Below are 23221 nucleotides of genomic sequence, written 5' to 3' on the forward strand. Positions count from 1 at the left end.
ACTAGTCATCAGGGAAATGCAAATCAGAAGCACAGTGAGATATCACCTCACATATGTCAGAATGGCTATAATCAAAAAGACAGCAAATAAGTTTTAGCAAGAATGTGGAGAAAAGGGAAACCTTGTGTACTGCTGTAAATTGATGCAACCTCTATGGAAAATAGTATGTAGATTCCTCAAAAAATTAAAAATAGAACTACCATGATCCAGCCATTACACTCAGGTGTATTTATCTAAAGAAATGAAAGCACTAATTTGAAAAGATATATGCACCCCTATATTCATTGCAGTATTATTTACAATAACCAGATATGGAAACAATCTAAGTGCTCATCAATAGGTAAATGCATAAAGATGTGGTATCTATCTATCTATCTATCCATACACAATGGAATATTACTCAGCCATAAGAAGGAATGAAATCTTGCCATTTGCAACAACATGGTTGTAGCTAGGGGGTATTATGCTGAGTGAAATAAGTCAGACAGAGAAAGACAAATACTGTATGATTTCACTTAGGTGCAGAATCTAGAAAACAAAACAAATGAACAAACATAACAAAACAGAAACAGATTTGTAGTTACAGAGAACAAATAGGTGGTTGCCAGAGTGGTGTTTGGTGTGGGAAGGAAAGAAATAGGTGAGGGAGATTAACCTCCAGTTGCCAAACAAATGAGTCATGGGTATGAAATGAACAGTGTGGGGAGTGTGGTCAATAACTAGGTAATGTCTTTGTATGGTGTCTAGACTTATTCTGGTAATCATTTTGAAATGTACAGTAACAATGAATAACTATGTTATGTAATAGGAACTAACATCATTTTGTAGGTTATTTATACTTCAAAACCAAACAATCTTACAGAAAGAGATCAGATTTGTGGTTACCAGAGGTGTGGGGAGAGGAAATTGAATGAAGGCAGTCAAAAAATACAATCTCCCAGTTATAAGGTAAGTAAGTACTAGGGATGTAATGTACAACATGATAAATATAATTAACACTGCTGTATATTATATATGAAAGTGTTAAAAGAGTAAATCCTAAGAATTTTATCACAATGAAAAATACATATTTTTCTATTTCTTTAATTTTGTATCTGTATGAGATGATGAATGTTCACTAACTTATTGTGATAATCATTTCATGATGTATGTAAGTCAAATCATTATGCTGTATACCTTAAACTTATACAGAGCTGTATGTTAATTACATCTCAATAAAACTGGAAGAAAAAATAAAGCTGGGAAAAATTATCCGATTAAAACTAATTTACCAGGGGACGAGGGGAAGATGGCGGAAGAGTAAGACGCGGAGATCACCTTCCTCCCCACAGATACAACAGAAATACATCTACACGTGGAACAGTTCCTACAGAACACCTACTGAATGCTGGCAGAAGACCTCAGACCTCCCCAAAGGCAAGAAACTCCCCATGTACCTGGGTAGGGCAAAAGAAAAAAGAATAAACAGAGACAAAAGGATAGGGATGGGACCTGCACCAGCGGGAGGGAGCCGTGAAGGAGGAAAGGTTTCCACACAATAGGAAGCCCCTTCACGGGCGGAGACTGTGGGTGGTGGAGGGGGAAAGCTTCAGAGCCGCGGAGGAGAGCTCAGCAACAGGGTTGCGGAGGGTAAAGCAGAGAGATTCCCGCACAGAGAATCAGTGCCGACCAGCACTCACCAGCCCGAGAGGCTTGTCTGCTCACCCACCAGGGCAGGCGGGGGCTGGGAGCTGAGGGTCGGGATTTGGTTGGAGTGCAGGGAGAGGACTGGGGTTGGCGGCGTGAACACAGCCTGCAGGGGGTTAGTGCACCACGGCTAGCCGGGAGGGAATCCGGGGGAAAGTCTGGACCTGCAGAAGAGGCAAGTGACTTTTTCTTCTCTCTTTGTTTCCTGCTGCGCGAGGAGAGGGGATTAAGAGGACTGCTTAAAGGAGCTCCAGAGACGGGCGCGAGACGCAGCCAAAAGTTCGGACCCCAGAGACGTGCATGAGATGCTAAGGCTGCTGCTGCCGCCACCAAGAAGCCGGTGTGCGAGCACAGGTCACTATCCACACCCCACTTCCGGGGAGCCTGTGCAGCCCGCCACTGCCAGGGTCCCGGGATCCAAGGACAACTCCCCCGAGAGAATGCACGGCGCACCTCAGGCTGGTGCAACGTCACGCTGGTCTCTGCCGCCGCGGGCCCGCCCCGCACTCCGTGCCCCTCCCTACCCCCGGCCTGAGTGAGCCAGAGTCCCTGAAACAGCTGCTCCTTTAACCCCGTCCTGTCTGAGCAAAGAACAGACGCCCTCCAGCAACCTACACGCAGAGGTGTAGCCAAATCCAAAGCTGAACCCCGGGAGCTGTGCAAACAAAGAAGGGAAACAGAAATCTCTCCCAGCAGCCTCAGAAGCAGCGGATTAAAACTCCATGATCAACTTGATGTACCTTGCATCTGTGGAATACATGAATAGACAACGAATCATCCCAAATTGAGGAGGTGGACTTTGAGAGCAAGATTTATGATCTTTTCCCATTTTCCTCTTTTTGTGAGTGTGTATGTATATGCTTCTGTGAGAGATTTTGTCTGTATAGCTTTGCTTCCACCATTTGTCCTAGGGTTCTATCTATCCGTTTTTTTGTTTTGTTTTGTTTTTTTTGTTTTGCTTTTTTAATAATTATTTTTATTTTAATAACTTTATTATATTTTATCTTACTTTATTTTATTTTATCTTCTTTCTTTCTTTCTTTTTTTCCTTCCTTCCCTCCTTCCTTCCTTCCTTCCTCTCTCTGTCCCTCCTTTCTTTCCTTCTTCTTTTTTTGTTTGTTTGTTTCTTTCTTTCTTTCCTTCTTTCTTTCTTTCTACTTCTACTAAGTCTTTCTTTCTAGTTTTTCTCCCTTTTATTCTGAGCCATGTGGATGAAAGGCTGTTGATGCTGCAGCCAGGAGTCAGTGCTGTGCCTCTGAGGTGGGAGAGCCAACTTCCGGACACTGGTCCACAAGAGACTTCCCAGCTCCCCATAATATCAAACAGCAAAAATCTCCCAGAGATCTCCATCTCAACACCAGCACCCAGTTTCACTCAATGACCAGCAAGCTACAGTGCTGGACACCCTATGCCAAACAACTAGCAAGACAGGAACACAACACCACCCATTAGCAGAGAGGCTGCATAAAATCATAATAAGTCCACAGACACCCAAAAACACACCACCAGACGTGGACCTGCCCCCTAGAGAGACAAGATCCAGCCTCATCCACCAGAACACAGGCACTAGTCACCTCCACCAGGAAGCCTACACAACCCACTGAACCAACCTTAGCCACTGGGGACAGACACCAAAAACAACGGGAACTATGAACCTGCAGCCTGCAAAAAGGAGGCCCCAAACACAGTAAGATAAGCAAAATGAGGAGATAGAAAAACACACAGCAGATGAAGGAGCAAGATAAAAACCCACCAGACCTAACAAATGAAGAGGAAATAGGCAGTCTACCTGAAAAAGCATTCAGAATAATGATAATAAAGATGATCCAAAATCTTGGAAATAGAATAGACAAAATGCAAGAAACATTTAACAAGGAACTAGAAGAACTAAAGATGAAACAAACAATGATGAACAACACAATAAATGAAATTAAAAATACTCTAGATGGGATCAATAGCAGAGTAACTGAGGCAGAAGAATTGATAAGTGACCTGGAAGATAAAATAGTGGAAATAACTACTGCAGAGCAGAATAAAGAAAAAAGAATGAAAAGAACTGAGGACAGTCTCAGAGATATCTGGGACAACATTAAACACACCAACATTCGAATTATAGGGGTTCCAGAAGAAGAAGAGAAAAAGAAAGGGACTGAGAAAATATTTGAAGAGATTATAGTTGAAAACTTCCCTAATATGGGAAAGGAAATAGTTACTCAACTCCAGGAAGCATAGAGAGTCCCATACAGGATAAATTCAAGGAGAAATATGCCAAGATACATATTAATCAAACTGTCAAAAATTAAATACAAAGAAAACATATTAAAAGCAGCAAGGGAAAAACAACAAATAACACATAAGAGAATCCCCAAAAGGTTAAAAGCTGATCTTTCAGCAGAAACTCTGCAAGCCAGAAGGGACTGGCAGGACATATTTAAAGTGATGAAGGAGAAAAACCAGCAACCAAGATTACTATACTCAGCAAGGCTCTCATTCAGATTTGATGGAGAAATTAAAACCTTTACAGACAAGCAAAAGCTCAGAGAGTTCAGCACCACCAAACCAGCTTTACAACAAATGTTAAAGGAACTTCTCTCAGCAAGAAACACAAGAGAAGGAAAAGACCTACAATAACGAACACAAAACAATTAGGAAAATGGGAATAGGAACATACATATCAATAACTACCTTAAATGTAAATGGACCAAATGCTCCACCAAAAGACACAGATTCGCTGAATGGGTACAAAAAGAAGACCCAAATATTTGCTGTCTACAAGAGACCCACTTCAGACCTAGAGACACATACAGACTGAAAGTAAGGGGATGAAAAATGATATTCCATGCAAATAGAAACCAAAAGAAAGCTGGAGTAGCAATTCTCATATCAGACAAAATAGACTTTAAAACAAAGACTATTAGAAGAGACAAAGAAGGACACTACATAATGATCAAGGGATCGATCCTAGAAGAAGATATAACAATTGTAAATATTTATGCACCCAACACAGGAGCACCTCAATACATAAGACAAATAATAACAGCCATAAAAGGGGAAATTGACAGTAACACATTCATAGTAGGGGACTTTAACACCCCACTTTCAACAATGGGCAGATCATCCAAAACGAAAGTAAATAAGGAAACACAAGCTTTAAATGATACATTAAACAAGATGGACTTAATTGATATTTATAGGACATTCAATCCAAAAACAACAGAATACACTTTCTTCTCAAGTGCTCATGGAACATTCTCCAGGGTAGATCATATCTTGGGTCACAAATCAAGCCTTGGTAAATTTAAGAAAAGTGAAATTATATCAAGTATCTTTTCTAAACACAATGCTATGAGACTAGATATCAATTACAGGAAAATATCTGTAAAATATACAAACACATGGAAGCTAAACAATACACTACTTAATAACCAAGAGATCACTGAAGAATTCAAAGAGGAAATAAAAAAATACCTAGAAACAAATGGCAATTAACACACGACGACCTAAAATCTATGGGATGCAAAAGCAGTTCTAAGAGGGAAGTTTATAGCAATATAATCCTACTTTAAGAAACAGGAAACATCTCGAATAAACAACCTAACTTTGAACCTAAAGCAATTAGAGAAAGAAGAACAAAAAAAACCCAAAGTTAGCAGAAGGAAAGAAATCATAAAAGTCAGATCAGAAATAAATGAAAAATAAATGAAGGAAATGATAGCAAAGATCAATAAAACTAAAAGTTGGTTCTTTGAGAACATAAAAAAAATTGATAAACCATTAGCCAGACTCATCAGGAAAAAAAGGGAGAAGAGTCAAATCAATAGAATCAGAAATGAAAAAGGAGAAGTAACAACTGACACTGCAGAAATACAAAAGATCATGAGAGATAACTACAAGCAACCCTATGCCAATAAAATGGACAACATGGAAGAAATGGACAAATTATTAGAAATGCACAACCTGCCACGACTGAATTAGGAAAAAATAGAAAATATGAACAGACCAATCACAAGCACTGATATGGAAACTGTGATTCAAAATCTTCCAACATACAAAAGCCCAGGACCAGATGGCTTCACAGGCGAATTTTATCAAACATTTAGAGAAGAGCTAACACCTAATCTTCTCAAACTCTTCCAAAATATAGCAGAGGGAGGAACACTCCCAAACTCATTCGACGAGGCCACCATCACCCTGATACCAAACCAGACCAGGATGTCACAAAGAAAGAAACTACAGGCCAATATCACTGATGAACGTAGATGCAAAAATCCTGAACAAAATACTAGCAAACAGAAGCCAACATCACATTAAAAGGATCATACACAATGATCAAGTGGGGTTCATTCCAGGAATGCAGGGATTCTTAAATATATGCAAATCAATCAATGTGATAAACCATATTAACAACTTGAAGGAGAAAAACCATAAGCTCATCTCAATAGATGCATAGAAAGCTTTCAACAAAATTCAACACCCGGGCTTCCCTGATGGCCTGCCAATGCAGGGGACATGGGTTTGTGCCCCTGTCCGGGAAGATCCCACATGCTGCAGAGCGGCTATGCCCATGAGCCACGGCTGCTGAGCCTGTGCACCCAGAGCCTGTGCTCCACAACAGGAGAGGCCACAACAGTGAGAGGCCCGTGTATAGCAAAAAAAAAAAAAAAAAAAAAAAAAAAAAAAAAAAATTCAACACCCATTTATGATAAAAACCCTGCAGAAAGTAGGCATAGAGGGAACTTTCCTCAACATAATAAAGGCCATATATGACAAACCCACAGCCAACATCATCCTCAATGGTGAAAAACTGAAAGCATTTCCACTAAGATCAGGAACAAGACAAGGTTGCCCACTCTCACCACTCTTATTCAACATACTTTTGGAAGTTTTAGCCACAGCAATCAGAGAAGAAAGGGAAATAAAAGGAATCCTAATCGGAAAAGAAGAAGTAAAGCTGTCATTGTTTGCAGATGACATGATACTATACATAGAGAATCCTAAAGTTGCTACCAGAAAACTACTGGAGCTAATCAATGAATTTGGTAAAGTAGCAGGATACAAAGTTAATGCACAGAAATCTCTTGCATTCCTATACACTAATGATGAAAAATCTGAGAGTGAAATCAGGAAAACACTCACATTTACCATTGCAACAAAACGAATAAAATATCCAGGAATAAACCTACCTAAGGAGACAAAAGACCTATATGAAGAAAATTATAAGACACTGATGTAAGAAATTAAAGATGATACAAATAGGTGGAGAGATATACCATGTTCTTGGATTGGAAGAATCAACATTGTGAAAATGACTCTACTACCCAAAGCAATCTACAGATTCAATGCAATCCCTATCAAACTACCACTGACATTTTTCACAGAACTAGAACAAAAAATTTCACAATTCGTATGGAAACACAAAAGACTCTGAATAGCCAAAGCAATCTTGACAATGAAAAACGGAGCTGGAGGAATCAGGCTACCTGAGTTCATACTATACTACAAAGCTACAGTAATCAAGACAGTATGGTAATGGCACAAAAACAGAAAGATAGATTCATGGAACAGGATAGAAAGCCTAGAGATAAACCCATGCACATATGGTCACCTTATCTTTGATAAAGGAGGCAGGAATGTACAGTGGAGAACGGACGGGCTCTTCAGTAAGTGGTGCTGGGAAAACTGCACAGGTACATGTAAAAGTATGAGATTAGATCACTCCCTAACACCATAAAGAAAAATAACCTCAAAATGGATTAAAGACCTAAATGTAAGGCCAGAAACTATCAAACTCTTAGAGGAAAACATAGGCAGAACACTCTATGACCTAAATCACAGCAAGTTCCTGTTTGACCCACCTACAATAGAAATGGAAATAAAAACAAAAATAAACAAATGGGACCTAATGAAACTTCAAAGCTTTTGCACAACAAAGGAAACCATAAACAAGACCAAAAGACAACCCTCAGAATGGGAGAAAATACTTGCAAATGAAGCAACTGTCAAAGGATTAATCTCCAAAATTTACAAGCAGCTCATGCAACTCAATAACAAAAAACAAACAACCCAATCCAAAAATGGGCAGAAGACCTAAATAGACATTTCTCCAAAGAAGATATACAGACTGCCAACAAACACATGAAAGAATGCTCAACATCATTAATCATTAGAGAAATGCAAATCAAAACTACAATGAGATATGATCTCATTCCAGTCAGAATGGCCATCATCAAAAAATCTAGAAACAATAAATGCTGGAGAGGGTGTGGAGAAAAGGGAACACTCTTGCACTGCTGGTGGGAATGGGAATTGATATAGCCACTATGGAGAACAGTATGGAAGTTCCTTAAAAATCTATAAATAGAGCTACCATATGACCCAGCAATCCCACTACTGGGCATATACCCTGAGAAAACCATAATTCAAAAAGAATCATGTTCCAAAATGTTCATTGCAGCTCTATTTACAATAGCCCAGAGATGGAAACAACCTAAGTGTCCATCATCGGATGAATGGATAAAGAAGATGTGGCACATATATACAATGGAATATTACTCAGCCATAAAAAGAAACGAAATTGAGCTATTTGTAATGAGGTGGATAGACCTAGAGTCTGTCATACAGAGTGAAGTAAGTCAGAAAGAGAAAGACAAATACCATATGCTAACACATATATATGGAATTTAAGAAAAAAAAATGTCATGAAGAACCTAGGGGTAAGACAGGAATAAAGACACAGACCTACTAGAAAATGGACTTGAGGATATGGGGAGGGGGAAGGGTAAGCTGTGACAAAGCGAGAGAGAGACATGGACGTATATACGCTACCAAATGTAAGGTAGATCGCTAGTGGGAAGCAGCCGCATAGCACAGGGAGATCAGCTCGGTGCTTTGTGACCAACTAGAGGGGTGGGATAGGGAGGGTGGGAGGGAGGGAGACACAAGAGGGAAGAGATATGGGAACATTTGTATATGTATCACTGATTCACTTTGTTATAAAGCAGAAATTAACACACCATTGTAAAGCAATTATACTCTAATAAAGATGTAAAAAAAAACTAATTTACCACATTCTTTTGAAAAAACGAATATTATTATATTTGTATAATATGAATATAATAATTATATTCATAATATACTTTTTTCCATAAAAATAAATGTTTTAGATACGAAAACAAATTATAAAGAGAGAAGAGGAGGCAGTTGGCAACACTCATTATTTGTATTGTGGTGGGAAACTCTCTCCTTCATTTAATACAGAAAATGATCAGACAACCATGCAGAATGTGGGTGAGATGAGACAAGAAAGAAAACTCTGACACACTAATTCAAATATGTTTTTAAAACAATAGTATTGTTGTGGGTCAAATACTAATGCTCTTGTCAAATAACCTGTGGTTAATTACTGGCTTCTCTGCTCATGTTTGCATTTATATAGACTCTGTCACCCAGAAAGGCTTATAAATTATTAACTTAGAATTCCCTTCATTACATCCATCTGAGATGGGATTTATTATTCACTTTTTTGTATTGCTGCAGAAAGTTGAAGCAGGTGGGAAAGGTCACTTTTCATAACACCACACATTAACATAGCCAGAATATTTCACTAACTCTCTTGATTCAAACCCTGAGCATCGACAAATTCAGACTTAATGTTTAGGCAATATTTAATAAATACTTGGAAGTCATAATCAGTTAACCCCTACAGTAAACACAGCAATCCATTTGCTCTCTATTTTTATTTCTCCATTTTTCTTTGCTAACTAGAAAGTGTCTTTTGTTTTTTGTTGAGTGCTTCCAGGAATGAAGAAGATTCTTAGAGTTTGCCCAGCATTTCCATGTTCAATGCATGCTTGTGTACATCTCCTTGTACCCTTGTATAAATAAGATCTTTCTTTGCCTTCTTCTTTCCGATAACACACCATGGACGTTATACCTACCACTTCCGGGATTCAAAAGGCACAGGGAAGGACCTTTTTAACTCCTTACCCTCAGAGCTTCTGAGGCCGTTGTCAAAATTTATGTTTCTTTTGTAGTAAACAATAAGATTCTTCAGTGGTTTTATATTTTTGTGTTTACTCAGATATCCAGTAAAGTAAAACATTCCAGGTGTAATGCTTTTATGCTGCTGCCAATAGGTAATATGAACCAGAAAGCAGATTCCATCCTGGAGGCACTCAGTGGAATGCATGTCCTGTAGTTGGCTGATACCAATCAGTGAAGGTTTAGTTTCAATGTGCCACAGCTGTTTTGGAATTCACCTCGGGTTTAACGTTCCTGGAACTTTATCCAGAAGAGCAAATTGCCTATGTAATGAATTCAAGTATCTGAAATGTTGTCTACTTATATAGGTAGGCATATTTTAAAAAGGGGCGTGGGGGATACTAGACTGTTGTAGAAAATTGAATGGGAAACATGTCTAGTTCTACTTCTACATATTTGCCTACAGAGGTTGCAAGTTTTAAGAGATATACATTTTGGGTTAAAAAAAAAGGCAAAAGAAACCTCAAGGTATGTAATGAACTAAAATAATCTTAATACAGACAATGGTGTTTCTGGTTAAGGAAAAGTCTACCTGATGTAGAAGTTGCATTTTGATCTTTGCATGGGTCATTGTGAGTAAACAATGTGAAAAATATGAAATAGAAAATAAAATTCTTGATTGAAATATTTTAGTGACAAAATTCTTTCATCCAATACAAAAGAGTTAAGATTTATTTAAAGAATTTTGTGAAGTATTTATATTCATTGTGATATTTAAAATATCTTAGAATAGAATTTGTAGTTTTTATATATTTGGTGCTGACTTCTTAGTGTAAGAGAAAAACATTAAATGGCTTCTTTAGTGTTTGTGCTCTGGTTTCTAAGTTTTTCCGTTATCTGATTCTGAATAGCCCACAGGTCAGACTTCTAACACCTGAATTATTTACTCTAAATGACTGGCTAGTGTTGCTCACAGATTTTTCTTTCATTAGCATGTGGTTCTAGTGTCCTTGGAAAGAATAATAAGAATGAGGAGAACAAAAAAAGAAGGGCAACTTTCTTGAAATGGGCTGTTGACTTTTTGTAATAGACTCCTGGCTTAGTTTCTAAATGTGGATTGGTTAGCAATAGAAGGGTATTATTATTCATGTGCCTATTTATGACATGAAATTTCTAAATAGAGTGTCCTAAATGTGTTGCAGGAAGAACAAGACACAGGAATGACTTCTAATGCCACCCCCTCCTACTACAGTGTGTCTGATGACTCATTTAGATGGCTTTGGGGATTGACAAGGGACTTGAGTAGTAACCAATTCCTCTAACTATTTTTGTCATAGTGGCCAGAGTATGCTGTAGAGCCACAGTGTAAAGGGCTGCCAGGTTATCCTTAAAACACCACTTTTGTTCTCTCATTCTCTATCTTTTACACTATAATGGCCATTCAGTGCCGGCTGGATGAAATGAAAATTCTATAACCTAGCATTGAGACACTGTGTTATAATTAAATGAGAGTATATAACTTTAAAGTTCTCATCATGGTCATTCATATAAGTGGTTTGATCATATATCTGAGTGACCTCAGGTAATTGCTTAACCCCCTCATCTCATTTCGCTTATGATTAAAGTGGAAATTATAATATCAAACTAATAGTATTGTCATGAAGATTAAATGAGATAATATGTGCTAAGTACATATACTGTCTGGTATATAGTAGGTCTGTAATAAATTGTAACTATTTTATTTGGTGTTATTACTATTACTATTAGTGTTGCAACAGGGATGTTAAACAAGCAAAACTCATGGAATTTAATCAGAAAATATCTTTATTCTTGCTTCCTTGTAACATTTATTTAGTGGTGGACCTCCTCCATCCCCTTTTTGAAAACTTAGACTGAACCATGAATTTTCAGGTCAATTTTTTTTTTTTTTTTTTGCAGTATACGGGCCTCTCACTGTTGTAGCCTCTCCCGTTGCGGAGCACAGGCTCCAGACACGCAGGCTCAACTGCCATGGCTCACGGGGCCCAGCCGCTCCGCAGCATGTGGGATCTTCCCGGACTGGAGCACGAACCCGTGTTCCCTGCATCGACAGGCGAACTCTCAACCACTGCGCCACCAGGGAAGCCCTCAGGTCACTTTTAATAAATACAAAGTATTATGTTCACTTTAAGTCATAAAACACAACAGTTTAATAGTTTAAAATGTTTAGGTTCACTAAGTAATAAAGTTCTGAACTTAAATATTTTCTCTTTCTCTCAGCTAGGATGTGCTGTAGGAGAGAAGTCTTTTGTTTGTGAAGGGAGCTTGAAGGAAGTAAATTTTACTTAGAAATTTTACATCAAATATAGACATATGAAAAACATCCTTCTATTACTAAACAATCCACTTTCAGAATCTAAGCTAAGAAAGGAGCTATTACAGAAAACAAGAGTCCATTCTTCTCCCTCTCTTCCCATATCTTTGCAGTCAAGGTTTTTTATTCCTCAGGATGAAGGTGGGAAAAGACCAGGAAAGGCCTTATATGCTGGCATTACCATAAAACAACTTTCCACATCCCACCCAAGTCATTTATTCTTGTGTGCTTTTTCAAAGGCTCTCACGGAGAACATTTGAGTTAATATCCAGTGATGAGGGCAATATGTTTTTCTCCAGTTGTTTCTCCCCATATATTTTTATTTTTTCCATTTTTCTGGGAGGTCTTCTAGGGAAGAGTTTTAAATGACTTCAGGCTATTTCTCTTGTGTGAAGTATTAACATAACTTTTGCCCTGAAAAGTTTGGGACTATAGGCTGATCTCAATGAAGATGTTACTTTTCTCTTTCTCTGCTATGCAAGCAGAGATGTTACTTTTCTCTTTCTCTGTTATCCAAGCAGCTAACAGGACTATCTCTAAGAATTTCCAGGCAAGAACAAGTGACAAAAAAAACCCTCCTCTGGAGACACACAAGACCCTGTTGGCTCCTGTTGAAGCTCTTCTCACAAGGGCTGTAGTGAGGGGCCAGCACCCCACTTCTCCCAGAAAACCACCAGCTCTTTCCAAAAATAACATGTCATAAATCCTCTTCACACATTCACCCTCTGGACCCTGCTGTCCTCTGTGTGGCTAAGGGACGTTTAGAATCACAAAACAATTTTTGGTGATTTCTTTGAAAATTTGCATTTTGGTGGGACACCTTGTTTCAGATTTCTTTTCTACAGTATTTCGCTGCCTCAGTGAAAACACCCAATATTATGTCATTTTCAGACCTTTCATTTACTATTCTTTTAAAATCTGCTTTAGTCAGTTTGCTGTCTTTCTCTTAACTGTATTTTGTGATTTCCTTCTCTCTGTCTTTGCTTAGGTTGATCCTTCTGTCCTGATTTTCTGAACATTTCCTTATTTTTGCTCTGTTCCATGTTCCCAAATTATTACCTTTCTTTCTCCAACCCACTTCTTCTTGGATAATTTAGTTCAGAAAACTAGCTTATGAGGGAGTGTTATAAGTCCTACATAACATTTGCATTTTAACCCAAAAGAGTGAATAATATGAGAAGTACCTTGGAAGAAACAGTAGGAGACACTTCAAAGTCTTTAAACCACAATAGTCAGCTGCCTCCTCAGTTTATATCCAAGGCCAGCTTGACCCATTCCCCACCTATATGGGGCTACATCAAGAATAACTATTCTTTCCCTGTAACGCTAGCTGTAATACACCAAGAGGAACCACTATTAAGAGAAATGCTAGTTGGTCTTCTATGAGTCATTGTTACATTTGTTGAAATAATCACCATCTATTTGCATGTCACAAACTTACAGAGTTAGAACTGGGTTCAAGGTTGAATAGAATATGATCTTACAATTACTCTTGCTTGGAATCTGAGAAAGGAAACTTGTTGAATTAGTTGTCCTTAATCAGTAGAAGAAGATGGAAATATGCCTCTTTTTGTTAGATATGAGAAAGGAAGAGAGTTAGCATTTTATAATTTTGAACAAGAAAGTAAGTGAAAGGAAGCTACATATCTGTGTTGTAATGAGAAATGAAGTCTGCAATAAACTTTCAGTCAAAGGTATTTCTTTAACTTTGAAATTGTTCAAATAAGATTTCATTTAAATTTATTTTTGTCAATATGTTGTAAACAAAGGAAATCAAAGTACAGAGGTGGTACATAATAAATTTTAGTACTTATTTCAATAAAATACAATTAGGCTTCTGAACATAAGTATAATTGTTCTATAAGTATATAGATTGCATTTATTTTTTAATGTATAGAAGCAAAATCACTGGGGAATCAAATTTTATAGTGACTTTAATACATTTTAGGGAAGTCAACATTTGTGTATATCCTGAATTTCAGTAAAATTGAAGCATTAAAAGCTAGCAAGAGTTTACTTGCATTCAAATTCTGTCTACTTAATAACAAACAGCTATTTTTAAGAGGTCATTAGTATTGCTTGGGATATAAAAAGGAAGGAAAAGCAATTAACATTTATCAAATGCCTAGAGAGAGAGCTACTTTCCAATTTCTTCTTTTGCTTTCATTTCAAATTTTTTTCTTGTAACATGAGCCTCCCCACTCAAGTCTTCTTGTTTTAATCCTAGTGGATCAGTTTACTCAGTTTCATAATTAATAATTTCTGTTATTCTAACATGTAAAACTATAAACTAAGTGCTAGCTATTGTTTGGAGCAAGAAAAAAATCAGGTATAAAATAAATGAATTCCTGTTATGTTAGCAAATGTATTGTTTAGGATATTAATTTTATATTTGGAAATGAATCTGATCACTGATATAAAATTCAGAGCTATCAATTTCAAACATAGGTGTGAAATGAAAAATTATCCATTTTAATCTATTTAGCTCAGATAGCAATAATTTAGAAATAACAACAAAATATAAATCAAACTATGACATTTTTTAGGACAAGGAAAATAAAAAGAACGAGAACAGAGCAAATCTAAGTGGTATATCAATGAGTATAATGAATAACTAAGGAAGACTGTAAAAGTTAACATTAAGTCATTCAATCACAGACTCTGGGAGACAGAACAGCCCTCAAGAGGTCATTTAATCTAGTTCTTTGCCTTAGAGAAATAGGATATCTCAGCCTCTTTCAATTCTGGCCCTTTGGCTACTCTTAAATACCTCAAAATAGATTACTCAGTTTTTCAGGTCAATAATAATTTATTGAGTTCCTACTATGTGGCAAAGACTAAGACATAAGCAGGATGTCTTAGACCGGTCCCCTTACCTGAAAGATTTTATAATCAAGTGGGAAGACAAACACATAGATGTATAGTTACAAGTTATATAATGTTAATATCTTGGTCAAGTATGCAATAAGTTCTGGGGTAAAAAAAAAAAGTTATTTCTTTCAGTTTCATTTAAGCCTGTTACTTCTTATTCTGGGTTCTACATAAAAAATGTGAAAAAAAATTTGTCAGTGGCAAGAAGGGAGAGAATATAGGTGTGTCTGGTATGCCCCTAAATGTACACTTGGATATTTACAAGACTTCTAGGAAAATAAGAAAAATAGACCTAAGGGAAGAAGGATGATAAAAAACAAAGGTAAGTAGGTGAGAAAGAGAATAGCTGACCAGAAAAATAAAGATCTTCTTGTTTTTTATTTTCTGTTTCTTTTTTGTATTTCTTTATTAAAGCATAAAACAAATACAGAAAAGTGCCCAAATCAGATCTATGAATTATTACAAAGGAAACACACTCTTGTAACAACCACCTGGAACATGAAACAGAATATTCCCAGCATTTTAGAAGTTTCTTTGTTCTTCCTTCTAGTTATTAGGCACCCTCAAATGTAACCACTATTTGACTTCTATCTCCAAAGATAAGTTTTATCTTTTTTTTTAATTGGAATAGAATTGCTTTACAATGTTGTGTTAGTTTCTGTTGTACAATGAAGTGAATCAGCTATATGTATACCTATGTCTCCTCCCTCTTGGACCTCCCTCCCACCCCCGTCCCCCATCCCACCCATCTAGGTCATCATAGAGCACCAAGCTGAGCTCCCTGTGCCATACAGCAAGTTCCCGCTAGCTATTTTACACATGGTAGTGTATTTATGTCTAACCTAATCTCCCATTTCGTCCCACACTCTCCATCCCCCACTGGGTCCACGTCTGTTCTCTACATCAACGTCTCTGTTCTTGCCCTACAAGTAGGTTCACCTGTATCATTTTTCTAGATTCCACATATATGCGTTAATATATGATATTTGTTTTTCTCTTTCTGGCTTACTTCACACTGTATGACAGACTCTAGGCCCATCCACATCTCTACAAATGACCCATTTTCATTCCCTTTATGGCCCAGTAATATTCCATTATATATATGTACCACATATTCTTTAGGCATTCATCTGTCATTGGACATATGTTGTTTCCATGACCTGACTATTGTAAATAGTGTTGCAATGAACACTAGGGTACATGTGTCCTTTTGAATTATGGTTTTCTCGGGGTATATTCCCAGTAGTGGGATTGCTGGGTCATATGGTAGTTCTATTTGTTGTTTTTTAAGGAACTCCCATACTGTTCTCCATAGTGGCTGTACCAATGCACATTCCCACCAGCAGTGCAAGAGTGTTCCCTTTTCTCCACCCCCTCTCCAGCATTTATTGTTTGTAGATTTTTTGATGATGGCCATTCTGACTGGTGTGAGGTGATACCTCATTGTAGATTTGATTTGCATTTCTCTAATATATAGTGATGTTGAGCATCTTTTCATGTGCCTCTTGGCCATCTCTATGCCTTCTTTAGTGAAATGTCTATTTAGGTCTTCCACCTATTTTTTTAATTGGGTTGTTTCTCTGACACTGAGCTCCATGAGCTGTTTGTATATTTTGGAGATTAATCCTTTGTCCATGGCTTCATTTGCAAATATTTTCTCCCATTCAGAGGGTTGTCTTTTCATCTTGTTTATGGTTTCCTTTGCTGTGCAAAAGCTTTTAAGTTTAATTAGGTCCAATTTGTTTATTTTTGTTTTTATTTTCATTATTCTAGGAGGTGGGTCAAAAAAGACCTTGCTGTGGTTTATATCAAAGAATGTTTTTCCTACATTTTCCTCTAAGAGTTTTATAGTGTCTGGTCTTACATTTAGGTCTTTAATCCATTTGGATTTTATTTTTGTGTATAGTGTTAGGTAGTGCTCTAATTTCATTGTTTTACATGTAGCTGTCCAGTTTTCCCAGCACCACTTATTGAAGAGGCTATCTTTTCTCCATTGTATGTTCTTGCCTCCTCTTGTCATAAATTAGGTGACCATATGTCCCTGGGTTTATCTCTGGGATTTCTATCCTGTATGATTGATCTATATTTGTGTTTTTGTGCCAGTACCATGCTGTCTTGATTATTGCACCATACATAGAAAATTCTAAAGATGTCACCAGAAAACTACTAGAACTAATCAATGAATTTGGTAAGGTTGCAGGATACAAAATTAATACACAGAAATCTCTGGCATTCCTATATACTAACAATGAAAAATCAGAAAGAGAAATTAAGGAAATAATCCATTTACCACTGCAACAAAAAAGAATAAAATACCTAGGAATAAACCTATCTAAGCAGGCTAAAGACTTGTACTCAGAAAACTATAAAACACTGATGAAAAAATCAAAGATGACATAAACAGATAGAGAAATATACAATGTTCTTGGATTGGAAGAATCAATATTGTGAAAATGACTATACTACCCAAAGCAATCTACAGGTTCAATGCAATCCCTATCAAACTACCAATGGCATTCCTCACAGAATTAGAACAAAAAATTTTACAATTTGTATGGAAACACAAAAGACCCTGAATAGCCAAAGCAATCTTGAGAAAGAAAAATGGAGCTGGAGGAATCAGTCTCCCCAACTTCAAACTATACTACAAAGTTTTGTCTTTATATAGAGTGAGTCATGTATTTTTTTGTGTCTGACCCCTTTCATTTCACATTACATATGTGATTCTTCCATGTTGCTTTAACAATAGTTCATTGTTTTCATCACTGTGTGGTAGTCTGTTGTATGAATATACTGCAAACGTTTTTTCATGCTAAATAAATTTTTCTTAGTTGCTTTAGGTGTAAGGTTAGGTTGTTTATTTGAGATTTTTCTTGTTTCCTGAGGTAAGATAGTATTGCTATAAACTTCCCTCTTAAAACAGCTTTTGTTTTGTCCCATAGGTTTGGTATCATCAAATTTCATTGTCATTTGCCTCTAGGTATTTTTTGATTTCCTCTTTGATTTCTTCAGTGATCCATTGGTTGCTTAGTAGCATATGGTTTAGCCTCCATGTGTTTGTGTTGTTTACAATTTTTTCCTGTACTTGATTTCTAATCTCATAGCATTGTGGTTGTAAAAGATGCTTGACATGATTTTAATTTTCTTAAATTTACAGAAGCTTGATTTTTGGCCCAAGATGTGATCTATCCTGGAGAACGTTCCATGTGCACTTGAGAAGAAAGTATCTTCTGCTGTTTTCAGTTAGATGCTCTCTAGATATCAATTACATTTATCTGGTCTAATGTGTCTTTTAAGGCTTGTTTGCTTATTAATTTTCTGTCTAGATGATGTGCCCATTGGTATAAGTGGTGTGTTAAAAGTCCCCCACTATTACTGTGTTACTGTCGATTTCCCCTTTTATGGCTGTTAGCATTTGCATTATATATTGAGGTGTTCCTATGTTTGGTGCACATATATTTACAATTGTTGTATCTTCTTCTTGGATTGATCCTTTAATCATTTTTTAGTGTCCTTTTCTCTTGTAACAGTCTTTATTTTAAAGTCTATTATGTCTGATATGTGTATTGCTACCCCAGATGTTTTTGATTTCCATTTGCATGGAATAACTTTTTCCATCCCCTCACTTTCAGTCTGTATGTCTCCCCAGGTCTGAAGTGGGTCTCTTGTAGACAACATATATATACATGGGTCTTGTTTTTGTATCCATTCAGTCAGTCTATGTCTTTTGGTTGGAGCATTTAATTTTAAGGTAATTGTTGATATGCATGTTCCCACTGCAATTTTCTTAATTGTTTTGTGTTTGTTTTTATAGATTTTTTTTTCTTTCCTTCCTCTTTTGTTTCTCTTTTCTTATGGTTTTAGTGTTTTGTTTGGGTTGCTTTTTCTTTTGTGTGTGTACCTATTGTAGTTTTTGGGTTTGCTGTTCCCATGAAGTTTTGATATAGCAGTCTATATATGTACAAGATTGCTTTAATTTGCTGGTCTCTTTCACACCTAGAGAAGTTTCTTTAGCATTTGTTGTAAAGCTGATTTGGTGGTACTGAACTCTCTTAGCTTTGGCTTATCTGTAAGTTTTTGATTTCTCTATAAAATCTGAATGAGAGCCTTGCTCGGTAGAGTATTCTTGGTTGTAGTTTTTTCCCTTTCATCACCTGAAATATGTCATGACACTCCCTTCTGGTCTGAGAGTTTCTGCTAAAAATCAGCTGATAACCTCATGGGGATTCCATCGCATGGTATTCGTTGCTTTTCTCTTGTTGCTTTTAATATTTTTTCTTTGTCTTTAATTTTTGTCAACTTAATTAACATCTGTCTTAGTGTGTTCTTCCCTGGGTTCATCCTGTATGGGACTCTCTGAGATTCCTGGACTTGAGTTAGTGTTTCCTTTCTTGTTAGGAAAGTTTTTGCCTATAATATCTTCAAATATTTTCTCAGGGCTTTCTCTTTCTCTTTTCCTTCTGGGACCCCTATAATGTGAATGTTGGTGCATTTAATGTTGTCCCAGATGTCTCTGATAGCATCCTCATTTCTCTTCATTCTTTTTCTTTTATTCTATTCTGTGGCAGTGATTTCTACCACTCTGTCTTCCAGGTTACTTATTCGTTCTTCTGCCTCATTTTTCTGGTATTTATTCCTTCTAGTATATTTTTCATTTCAGTTATTGTGTTGTTCATCTCTGTTTGTTCTTTAAATCTTCTAACTTCTTGTTGAATATTTCTTGTATCTTCTTGATCTGTGCCTCCATTCTTTTTCTGAGATTTTGGATCATCTTTACTATCATTACTCTGAATTCTTCTTCAGGTAGATTGCCTATCTCCTCTTCTTTTAGTTGTCCTTGTGGGTTTTTATGTTGTTCCTTTGTTTGCAACATATTCTCTGTCATTTCATTTTGTCTAATATTTTGTGTTTGTGGTCTCCTTTCCAGAGGCTGCAGGATTATAGTTCCTCTTGCTTTTGGTGTGTCCCCCCTCATGGGTGAGGTTGATCCAGGGGCTTGTGCAGGTTTCCTGATGGGAGGGACTGGTGCCTGTGTTCTCATGGATGAAGCTGGGTCTTGTCCTTCTGATGGGCAGGACCATTTCAAGCAGTGTGTTTTGAGGTGGTTGTGAGCTCAGTATGACTTTAGACAGTCTGTTTCTGATGGGCAGGGCTGTGTTCCTATCTTGGTGGTTGTTTGGCCTGAGGCTTTCTAGCACTGGAGCCTGCAGGTTGTTGGGTGGGGCTTCAACTTGGTGCCAAAATATAGACCTCCATTAGAGCTCACTCCAATCAACATTCCCTGGGGTTTCTGCTACCAGTGTCCTTGTCCCCACAGTGAGCTATAGTCAACCTTTGCCTCTCCATGTGCCCCTCCACAACACTTTGATAGGTTTAGCCCAGATTCTTACAGAGGTACTGCTTTGTGCTGGGTCCCAGTACATATGAGACCTTGTGTGTACCCTCCAAGAGTGGAGTCTCTGTTTCCCCCAGCCCTGTGGAGCTCCTGCTCTCAAGCTCCATTGGTTTCCAAGACTAAATGCTCTGGCAGTTCTTCCTTCTGATGCCAGACCCTCAGTCTGCCTTGAAGGGCTATTTTTCATGTGGGAACGTCCTTGTGTAGCCTGCATGGGTTTAATATTTTTTGGTGTGAGGGCTTTTTTTAGTACAGATGTCTTCCACCTCTTTCCTCAGTGTATGCTGGTCATTATCCCCTTGATAGGAGGTGTGACTGATGTTATGGTGACCAGAGCCTGCCATGGATATTGAACAGTCTTCCCTTTGCTCTGTGATTGTCACTGCTCTGTCAGAGGTGGAATCTGCTCCCTAGTTGTTGAAGTACAGGTCCCCCAGATCTGTTTCTCAGCTAAGTTTCTGATTTGCAGTGTGAAGTAGCAGGATTGGTGCACTCACACTAAGAGGGAAGCCACTGAGTATTCCTTCTCTGGAGCTGTTCACCTTTTGGTGTGCTCTGTTGTGTCACCTTTCACCTGTTGTGAGAGCTCTCAGATTACACTGTTGTTGGTACTGCTCTTGGCTCCACCTTAACTATGGGTATGCCGGCAATTGGCTCTGGTGTCTCTCAGATGTTTCACCAGGCCACCAATGTAGATCCACTGAAGTCAGGTCCCAAGATTGCAGTAATCATAGATCTGGATCTGCTGTGTGTGCTATGGGGACAGCTCAGACTCTGGCGTGGCCCAACCCCCATGTGTGTGTGTCCACAAAGTTTACAGCTGCTAAAGCTAGACCTGTCTTGGCTGTAGGAGCACTCGTTTTGTGTTCAGATGTTCTGTAGGTGCTGAGTTTACCAAGCTGTTCATGGGCGGTGTCAATTAGTGGTTTGCACAGCTGCGAGGAGAGATTTCAGCTTTTCTTCCTTAGTTGCACAGCCCCTGGGGCTCAGCTGTGGTTTCAGCCCCACCTCTGTGTGTGGGCCACCCACAGGGGTCTGCTCCCTAGGTTACCCTGGAGCACACAAGTCTGCCCCAGTGAGGAGGGGGTGTGGAGGCAGTGGTGGCTGGAGTCAAGATAGCACCTACCGCAGTGGGGATGGGTCATGTGGGAGAGCTGGTGGCCATGGAGGTGAGAGAGCCAGCCCTGATAGGAGTCCTTACTAGTGCCTGGGGAGGCAGGGGCCAGTGAGTATTGAGAGAGGCTACAGTGGCCACCTGACACTTGCACATCACTCAACAATGGCCCTTCACTTCAATGACTATCTGGGCTTCCTCCACAAGCATTCCCAGTTGCAGATTTCCTCACTCCATCCCCTCAGGCTGTCTCCTCACAGCCAACAGTTGTCTTCTCCCTGGGTTTGTTCTCCAGACCCCAAGTTCCAGTCCCCAGCTCCCATCCACACAAGCAGACACATGTCTCAGGCTGGGGCAGGAAGGAGTGGGGCACAACCATCTGTGTAGGTCTCACTCTGTCCTGTTTGCCACAGACCAGTTGCTGCACTCTCCTCTGATAGCCCCCAAAGCTCCCCTTCTGTCCCGACTAATCTCCCTGCCAGTGAGGGGGCTTCCCCAGATGTGGAAACCTCTCCTCTCCTCCAGTTCTCCCCACCCCCGGGGCACAGGTCCCCTCCCACTTCCTTTCTTCTTCCTTTTCCTTTCTTTCTTTTATCCTACCCATGTACATGGGGATCTTTCTTGTCCTTTCAGGTGTCTGATGTCCTCTGCTAGTGTTCATCTGGTGCTCTGTGAGAATTGTTCCATTTGTAGGTGTATTCTTGATGAGTTTGTGGGGAGAGATGAACTCCACGTCCTCTTACTCCTTTGCCATCTTGACTCCTCCAAGAAGTGTGATTTTAGATTTTAACTTTCCCCACAATGTAATAACAGTTATCAAAAAGTGGTTGTCAGTCTTGTGAATGTGTTGGATGGATAAAGAAATAATCTATGACCACTTCCTCTTTCAAACAAGCAAAGTGTAAACCAGGTTATGAGAAGCAGCAGGGTCAACGAGGTGTGGCCTGCTACAGAAATAGAGTACTCTCTTGAAGGAGATGGGGGAAGCTTCCAGAATGGCAGGTTGAACTGCCTTGTTACTCATGTGTAGTCCATGGACCAGAATCACCAGCATCCCCTTGGAGTTTGTTAGAATAGTGGAATATCAGTGTCCACCTTAGGGCTGAAGAATCAGAGACTCTGTTCTCTCTATCTGTGACTCTGTTTTGCTATACACATTTGTTTTAGTTTTTAGATTCCATATGTAAGGAATATCATACCCAATTCATCACTGTCAATAAAGCAAGTTAACTCACACACACACACACATACACAAACACACACACACACACACACACACACACAGAGAAATTCTGGGATTGGTGTCTAGGAATGTTTTTCTAAAGCCCTCTAGGTGATTCTATTGCACATTGAAGTTTGAGAAGCACTAGGTTAGAGGACACATGGGGGTAATATCAGAATAGATAAAATAAAGCCAAGAGATAAGAAAATAGTTTTCTTCCTTAAATATAGGTGTTCACGTATTCAACAAAAAATTAGAGTGCTAATGGTTGATGGCTCTAAATATTTTCATCACAAAGAATCCATTTTGGTATTCTTATTAACCTATAAACCATGTCAGAGTAGGATTTCTCAACAGTGGCACTACTGATGTTTTGGTCCCGATATTTCTTTGTTGTGGGAGGCCTTCCTATCCCTTGTAGGATGTTTAGTAGCATGGTTGACCTCTACCCACTTGAGGCTAATAGCATCCCTAGTTGTAACAGCAAAAAAATGTCTCCAGATACTGCCAAAAGTCTCCTAGGAGGCAAAATCATCCCTGGTTGAGAATCACTGGTTCAAGGGAAAACAAAATCCAAGCAAGGAACATCTATTAAGTAAT

Source organism: Delphinus delphis, chromosome 17 (genome assembly GCF_949987515.2).
Source record: "Delphinus delphis chromosome 17, mDelDel1.2, whole genome shotgun sequence".
NCBI lineage: Eukaryota > Metazoa > Chordata > Mammalia > Artiodactyla > Delphinidae > Delphinus > Delphinus delphis.